General features: G+C 33.6%; 2 long non-coding RNA genes across 9 annotated transcripts; both read left to right on the top strand.

The window, feature by feature from the left end:
- Positions 1-1,810: 1,810 nt before the first annotated feature.
- Positions 1,811-3,041, top strand: LOC116110600. The gene is made up of 3 exons (XR_004124925.1): positions 1,811-1,823; positions 2,495-2,592; positions 2,681-3,041. It is a non-coding gene; the product is annotated as an uncharacterized LOC116110600 (long non-coding RNA).
- Positions 3,042-3,280: 239 nt separating this feature from the next.
- LOC116110647 lies at positions 3,281-8,675 on the top strand. 8 transcript variants are annotated; one of them, XR_004124936.1, is made up of 10 exons: positions 3,281-3,474; positions 4,129-4,350; positions 5,061-5,161; positions 5,364-5,614; positions 5,757-5,830; positions 6,683-6,753; positions 7,307-7,404; positions 7,508-7,579; positions 8,098-8,167; positions 8,279-8,675. It is a non-coding gene; the product is annotated as an uncharacterized LOC116110647 (long non-coding RNA). The 8 variants fall into 8 exon arrangements; XR_004124930.1 differs by having other exon boundaries at positions 5,718-5,830; XR_004124928.1 differs by having other exon boundaries at positions 5,712-5,830.
- Positions 8,676-9,095: the final 420 nt, after the last annotated feature.

Here is a 9,095-nt window from a genome sequence, read left to right as displayed (position 1 = left end):
TTGTATTTCATTTTCTTTCAAAATAAACATGATCATAGATTATGTATTAGATGTGTGTTTCTTTTCTTATGCATTTCTTGATCACGAACTTGAAACTCAAGTGCATGCTTACATAAACATGTGTTCATTGAAATGAGATTCCTGTGTGTTGTTAGAATATATACGTGTTATCGTGTTTTATTTTAAATGAATCTGACTTGATTTGGTAAGTACAATTTACCGTTTGAAGTTGAATAAAAATAATTTACATTCTTTGACAATTTACAAGAATTATTCTTTTAACATGTGTTAGGATACGCATTATTGTGTTACATATTCCTCAAATCTGAAATGATTTGATGAGATATGATTTAATATATATATATATATATACATATATATAGAACACACACTAACTACAAGAACAAGATCTTACCATCTAAATATGAATAAAAATAATTTATATTCTTTGACATGTTATCTATAAGAACTATTTTTAACATATGAGTTTAGAATACACGTTAATGTGTTACATGTTAACTAGATCTAAGCTCATTTGATGAGAAATATTAACCTTACATTACATATATAGAGGCATAAAAACTCAAAACCTAAGTGCATATTTACATAAACACATTCATTGAAACGAAGCTTATTGACATATGCCTTTAGAATATATATGCGTAAACTATTGTTTTCAACACATAAGTGGCAAGAACCAGGGATGGAGCCAAGAAACTTATTCTAGAGGGTCGAAATGTAATATTTAATGAATAAAGGGGTCAGAGTTAGGAGGTTACATTTATGGGTGATATGGTTTAAGTTCAAAACCTGAGGGGGCCCAAAGAATAATTGAATTTATGAGGACTAAATTAATAGTTGACTATGTAAAGTTATGAAATATTTTGTAGCCCTGATTGGGCATGGGGCCATGGCCATCCAAAGGAAAACTATCTACCTAGGAATACAACTATACCAACAACTCTCGATCACAAACTTTCTCTCACAACCCTGATGTGATAGCTCATAATTGGTTAATTTACAACGGGTCCCACATGGGTCTCACATTGGTCCCACTAATTAATTACGAGTTACCACGTCTAAGTTGTGAGAAAAGATTGTTGGTGTAGTATTACTCATCTACCTAGTATAGACCTCTTTGGAGTCCTTGTAATAACAATCAAGTTCTTATACAATAAGAACTTGCAGTATCAACCTTGGTTATAGTACCTCGATCAGTCCACCAACTAGTCTCCAATACAATGATCGATCTCTAGATTGGACGCACTAGCTTTATCAAGAGCAGGGANTTCTTTTATGTTTTCTTTCTCTCATCTATGTGATAATAATTAGCATGTTTACCGACTCTACAATTTAACCAAGATGTTGTCTCATGAAGTGTTTGTTCTATCTCCCAACAGACGGCATATTTGGACGTTTGTAATGATACCAGTATGCATTACGTGCGAAATCCTTGAAGGATAGAGCAATAGCTGCAAATGTTCTAGCAATAACTACTGGCAGAATCTATCCCGGAGTGAGCAATGGTGCTACTATGAATATTTTTGTTCTGCAGTGTGCACATCTGGCAATATAAATCTAAGAAAAAATTAGAATAGAAGTAACCAAAATGGAAGGGCAAAAGATTCATTATTGTAACATGTAAACTCCACAGAATCGTTGCCATAAAGTAAATATTATCTATGTTGGTAATCTTACCTGGCTTTTTGAGATTTTTACTCACATATATAAGTATATAAGTGCTACACTTTTCATGGCAATGATGGCTGCAGAGCTAGTTTGTGCTGCGAGAGATGAAAGCAAGGGAGAGCAGAGAGGCTAAGGTGATTATACCTGCCAATTGTTTATCCACTATCCAGTATCACTCCGCTTGCTGAATTAGTTTCAACTAATGATTGACTTTTTATAGTTTATTCTGATTTTTTGCATTTCTTTTTTATAATTTTGTGAACCCCATCAACAAAAATGTTGAGACCGTTCATAATTATCTTTCTTTTTTTCATTTTTAGTTAAATGAACCTGCTTTAAGACCTTTTAGTCAAATCTATTTCAAACACCAGGTTTAGTAACCATAAAACCTATAAGTTTACACTTCTGAATCTTATTTAAACTCCAACAGCTAAGGATTGCAATCAACTTATGAATTTCCTCTTAGGAATATTTTAATATTTGTCGGCGAAGGTTGTTTGCGGATGGGAGTGGAGGAATTCATTAAAGGAGTGAGGTTTGAGCAATAATCATCATGTCATATGAATATAAGATAACTATGTGAGCAGTAAATGCCCTATGGAGTAGAAAAACTGAAGGATTTATATACAAGGAGTTGGCTCGTTACCCATTAGTTCAAGCTAGTTTCATAATCATGCATACAAGCTTTGGGAGCCAAAACCAAAGGAGTATCTATGCATTTCCCTCACAAAACTTTTAAATAGCTTGCTTTCCTCCCGTCTTTGTCCTTGTATATATGATTTATGTGCAAATATGCTCTTCTCAGATTCAGCTATTATACAGCAGGCACTGGTGGTGCTGGTCCTACAATGTTAGCTACTAGTTTTTTACTTCTTGGAGAGGAAGTTGTTGCATCTAGTAAAGGTCAGTTTCAAGGGCATATTGTGAATTATCTATGCACACTTGTTCTACTTATATGATATCTAACCATGATGATGCAATATCCAAGTAGGAGAAAAGGTCAAACTGAAGCCGTATAGTGGAATGATCAATGTTGATTTCGGAAAATGAATTAGAAGAAAAGACGTCTTTCTATTGTAAGTTCATAGGAAAGAAGTTGATTTCAAAACTTGTGGGTAAAATTTCTCAGATGATTTGAGAAACTTTACAGTTTTCATAAATTTATGGGACGCTTTTAACCAATTTCAAAACTAGCGCGACTTTTTTGTATATTAGTAAAATTCAGGGTAAGTCAAGCAATATTCCTCACAGTTATATTCTGTGGACTAGTAAAATCATCCTGAAGTATGGATAATATTTTTTTTAAATACCATGATAAATTCTCATGGCTAAATTAGCATAGAGAACTGATCAATATATAACAGTTACTNAAATGAAGGGGCCAAAGTGTGAAAATGAATTTTAAGTGATGGAATTGTGCGCATATATAAATTCTGGCTGGACCAGGCTGGTGACCCCAGGCCTGTGAATAGCTCTATGTTAGATTGTATGGATAGTATTTGGTGAATTAGATTGTATGTGATAGTAGTTGGTGAATGCTATTGTATTTGGTATCATAAAAGACTACTTTTTGAGTGAATGTTCTCTCGTTATCTACAATCTGTTGGTATATGCTATTTTATGTGGTATCATATATGACTACTTTTTTGATTGAGTAATCACTTCTTGTCTACTCATCTGTTGGTTTGAAATAACACAAAAGCAGGATTGCCTGTTGGTTACAAGAGATGCCAGTTCCATAGAGTGATCAAGGATTTTATGATTCAAGCGGGTGATTTTGTCAAGGTTTGTTCCTTCAACTCCTGCATTTAAGCTTGTTTATGTTTTTATCATTTTAGTTACTCTATGATTGATGCTAATCCATGAATAAAAGAGTCAGATTCTTAGTTTAATTTAAGATTGTTTCGGTTCATGTTTCTTCCCTTAGTATACTGGAAGATGCATATCCTGGTGATTGGAAGGACATTTCAAGTTTCCTTTTTCTTTGAAGTGAAGTTAAAGTTTGACATAGCAATTTGAAAAAGGAAAATGGAGTGAATTTGTGACTGCATTTCTTTTGTGCTATGTTCGTATGGCCCTTAGTAGAATTAACCCTCTAATGCTAAAATTTAACAGCTTAAAACTCTCATATAACTTGAAAAACCAACTTTTTAAGCATTATTTATTTAATAACTATAATATACAGAAATTAATAGTTACTCTGGGTTTTCTAGTCCACTAGCTCATTTTTTTCCTTCCATTCGGATTACTTATTCTAACCTTTTGATTTGTAAATTCTCTTTAAATTTCCTTCACAAATTTTTGGAAATTTTAATTTACAATTGCTATTAAGAAACTTAAGAACTTGATATTTCTTTTAGTCATATCCTTTTGCACAATTATTTTTTTGTTTAGAGGGTTTACGGTGGCTTATTCACTGTTCTTACTGAATGATTACAGCCAAAAAACAATTAGAGAGACTTCTAAATAGAGGGTTGTGATAGTCTGACAGGTCTACCTTAAGGGATGCAATTAAAATACTTGACTATAAACGACTGTGACCAATTGGTAGAAAGATACAAAAACAACATGAGAATTGTCTGGCCAAAGATTGCTCATATTCCAAATATTCTCATTGATTACGAGCGGATTCACAAAGAGGGCCAGTATCTATTGAATTAGGTTGTGATAGAACCTGTCCTGCAAATTACTCAGACTACCAGCAAACCATACACATTCACAAGCCAAAATCTCAAAAACAGTAAAAGGAACTAGTTGTATTAATCTCAGCAGACAATATATCCACAGACAAAATATATATTCCAGCAATCCTAGCTCAATATTTAATAAGCAAAACAACTCAGAAATAGTCAGTAAAATGCAATAAAGGGTACAACCCAGAAGGATAAGTAACAGACTGACTTCGAGGGTCAGCCACCTCCCAAATACTGACTTCGAGGGTCAGCAGCCTCCTTTCCAATTTACTTTCCAAAAAGTCCCCTTCTTTCTCTCCCTCCCTGTTTTTATTCTTTCCTGGCACCTATTGTGCTCCTAAATGAATTCTCCTATATTCACTCCCCTCAAGCCATCTGTCCTTTCTAACAAACTCAACCTTTTACGCACAAGTGTCAGCAATATTCTTCTGCTTTTTACCCCTGCTCTTCCTACGGTATACCAGTCCTCCTGGTTGCTCATCAGGTTGCTACTTCTCTTTTTACGTTTATCTATTTATTATTAATATTTAATTTCATTGTGTTACACATTTTCTCTTTAATTTATACAGTCTCTAATTAGAGAAATTTAATTGATTCTATTAACCCAATCTTACTTTATATCTGCCAATCTTTCAAGACTCCTGAGAGTTGACATCTTCTCTTTTCTGATAATTACAGAGCATAACTACTTCCTCATATCTTTGCCCAGACAGAGTAAATGAATTATTCTGTGGATCTTCTTTCGCATAGCAATTCACAGCATACCCACAATTGTACAGGTAATTATCAAAAACGTAAGTTTCCATATTTGGCGTTAATGCTAATTAGACTGATTTGATTCTGAGTTTATGTATAGCTTAACACACTATTTCTACATATTTGTTTGGGTCTGCTAAACAGCAGTCCAAAATTCCACACTGTTTAGTTTTAGAACTTTATTTGTTGTTGAATGTATAAGAATTTTTTTTTTTTCGTTAACAGGAATAATTTAGGATAACTTAATCGGGTGGAAGCAAGAAATGTGTCAAAGGGGCTTAAAGCATTCATTTGAACTCACTTCGTGGAGGCCTCTCCTATTGCTTGAATGATTTTGCATTTTGGTCAAAAATAAAATTGTAACAGTTGATCAGAAAAGACTTTGTGATTTACTAAATCCAGAATGAATATCATTCAATTTTCTTGATTCTACTCTCGATGATGGATGAAGCATGGCATACATTGCTAAAACAAAGGTTAAACTTTGTCGAATTATTGTTTAGAAGGAGTTTCTTGATTTCTGTTCTATTTCTAAACTTGTGTGGGTCTCTGCTAATTTTTACGTTCACTCAGTTTCAGTCAAACATATGAGCTTTTAACTTCTTCTGATTGGGACAGCTATCAGTAAGGATTACTCTACTAATGCTTGAAGAAGCTTATAGCATAAGTTTGGTGATGGACCTGCTGGACAGGTATGTGGCGAGTAATTCATTTGTCTGTAGTTTTTAATTGGTGATGCAGCGGAATTTGGATAAACACTAAATATGCTCTAGCATAGTGGAATCCACGTACGATGACTCCCGAATCCACAAGGAGGCTTGTTGAATCTACAAAAACACGTTGAATCCTCAACAAAGGCTTCCAAAGGAAAACTTTATAAATTTTATTGATGATAACTTTGAATAACTTGAAACAAAACCTTATATATAATATGCTAATCGTAATTCTACAAGAAAAAATAATTAGAACAAAATAAGAAATCCTAATAGTACTAAAACAAGGAATTATGAAATTGGAAAATAAACTTAATTAATTCCTAAAATAACTAGGTTCCTAATGAAAATTAGGAAAATAACTTAGGCTAAATCAACTTGAAAAATAGGAAAGCTTGTCCTACATCAATTAGTCTTTTTAGACTTAATTCACTTATCTGATTCTGTTTCCTGTTATCAGTTAAGCATCATGATTCTGACTGCTTCACCATAAAGTGTGCATGTAGTAGCCAACTAATGGGTAATATATATCATTCTCTGTTTTCATTTCTTTTTCTGCCGCATTCTTGTGGTTACAAATATGCATAACAAACTTAATGTATATATTAATCTGAAAACATTTAGTTTACTAAAGGCATGTTTGTTTGTTTCTTACTTTTCGGAAATTTATTCGCGACATGTTTGGTACTAATGGATTGAAGCAAGATATTTTTCCGTCTCAAATGTTGAGCTAAATCCAATTGTAATTTCTTTATTTACTTTTCTTGTATCCTTCAACATTAACTTGCTTCTATGATTTGATGAAGACTACATATTATGATTGTATTGCAGAAATAACATTTATTTTGTGGCCTAACGAGAATAAGGTGGCTGGATTATTCATCGACCCAGAGAACTTCAAGGTGATAGTCTGATTTCTTTTACTTGCTTTTTTTTTTTTTTTTGTCCTGTCTTCTCTTATTTCCTTTCATGTGCTTTCTTTACATTAATGGAAAGATACTGAAATTCTAACATAAAAATCAACAGAAACAAGGTTTGTGAGGCAATTAATAGAATGCCAGAAAAGCAATGTGGCCGGTTAATGGGCGTATCTGGCACCTTTGAGCTAACTGTTGGGAAGACCTTACTGTTTGCTTAGTCAAGAGTTATGCAAGTACTAAGAACACTTGCTGATTCTGCAATCGAGGGTGATATTTCTAAAATTAAGTCAATTTTTCTCTAGAAACTTTGTTCCAGGAATGGACTGCAAAAATAAAACTGCAGTGTGGAGAGTTGGCTAGGATCACTCACTTCTGCAAGCATAATTTTTGTCCATTGCAAATAAAGGTTCATAGATTATTTTTTAGTCTACTCGTGAAAATGATGACACACTATTTTATGCTCTCTGCTGTATAATTTTCCATTGCTTTATTGGTAGATTTACATTTTAATTAATTTTCTAAGTTTCTGATACAGCTTGAGGAGTACGGTCTTGCTAGAAGTAACGGTACAAGCTTAGGTGCTTTAAATTTTAGGACTGCTACACTTATACAAGAATTGGAAAACATTGGCTAGTAAGTATTGTATTACATATTTTCTTTTTTGTCCTTTTAGTTCCTTTTCCTGTATGAACAAGTTGTTTACAAAAGGTACTTTTATTTATTTTTGTCTGTTCAGAAATTTATTCGGGACATGCATTATGTGTATCAATGCTTCCAAGCGAGACATTCTTCCATATGAAATGTTGAGGTAAACCCAATTGTAGACTATTTAATTTTTCTTGTATCCTGCAACATTAGTTTGATGTTCTGTGCCGATGAAGACAGTATATATTATGATGTTAAGCATTGCAGAAATAAAATTTAGTCTTTCAAATTTTGTACTCAGGTTAATATATTCAAGAACTTAGATGCATCAATATGTTCTAGATTTTGCACATTAAGAAAGGTAAATAACTCACGCTTGTTTGCTTGTAAGAAACTTTAAACAAGCCCTTTTTTGAACTCTGTTACGGACATCGCGTGGGAATGTAATATTGATTAAATTGTTGTTTTAAGTAAGAAGTTATTGTGGTTTGCTATACATGAAAAGCTGCTTTTCCCTGATCATCTCCCTCTTAATTTGGCTTTGCTTTTGCCTCCTGCTTTAATTATAGAATCATTTATAGGAAGATTTTCATATGAGTTTGAATTTGTTTTGGATGCAGTTTGCCATAGATGATCCTTTTATCGTCTAGTGTTGTAGTTCTCATCGATTTCCTTTTTTAGCTTATGCAGTTGTGGAGATCATTCTGCAAGCTGGAGAATCAAATTTTTAATTTAAAATCACGTTGAGAAGGTTTAGCTTTCAGTCCTTTAGAATACTTCACTTTCTCTAACTTAAAAAATAGGATTTCTTTAGTCCATCAATAGCACCACTCTTTAGTTTTGTTTCACTTGCTTGTTTCAGAGTCCTCAAAGGTCAACTTGGTTGCTGTATTTGTACGTGGCATGCGTGTGGAAGAAGCATTGTCGCAGTTACAAGAACTCATAAAGCCAGCTGCAAAAACTGTATCGTATCAGTCATTCTGCCCGAGCAAATGCCTCTCATAATCTTTGTTGGAGAGGCGTTTTTGAAAAGAAGACTTGTCTACCACGCAGAGGGAGAACGTGAAGTTAAAAGAGCAGATTGTTGTTTGACAGTGGTGGTGAGGGAAATGACTCCGTCAGAGGAGGTGGAAATTGCCCAGCTGAGGGTCCACAATTTTCACAACTCATCCAGTAGGGATAAGAGGCTGTGTAAGCCATAAGCGATTGAGACAACTTCAAATTGGAACCGCAAAGGCAAAAGCAGCAGCCGTGAAATCAAACGTTAATTTCTTCATGTTTCTGCATTTTCTTTGGAAGTTCTATATAAGATGCATTTTCTATATTTCACAAAGGTAGTTGTATCTAATCATTGATATCTGCAATTTATGTAATCAAATCCAAGTCAAAGACCATTTCATAAGTTGCGTTCTGTTTTGCTTTCAATTTAAAAAAAAAAAAATATTTCTGCAACGTTTCTTCCAAATACAAAACTAGAACAGAGTAGTTTTAGCTTCCTCTATTGCTTTTGTAAACCTTGTTTTCTTGTACACAGAAAATGATACAAGAACAAAAGTACATGATTCATTCTTCTAGAAGGCAAGATAATTAAAGTAAACACAATGATTTTACAATGAAAGGCGGCCATAAAAGAAATTGGCAAATCAGGTTTCAGGAACTGCCAACCATTAGCAAAGTTC

The sequence above is a fragment of the Pistacia vera genome, unplaced genomic scaffold (assembly GCF_008641045.1).
Source record: "Pistacia vera cultivar Batoury unplaced genomic scaffold, PisVer_v2 Contig1181, whole genome shotgun sequence".
In the NCBI taxonomy this organism is placed as follows: domain Eukaryota; kingdom Viridiplantae; phylum Streptophyta; class Magnoliopsida; order Sapindales; family Anacardiaceae; genus Pistacia; species Pistacia vera.
This window is presented reverse-complemented; position numbering and strand designations above follow the sequence as displayed.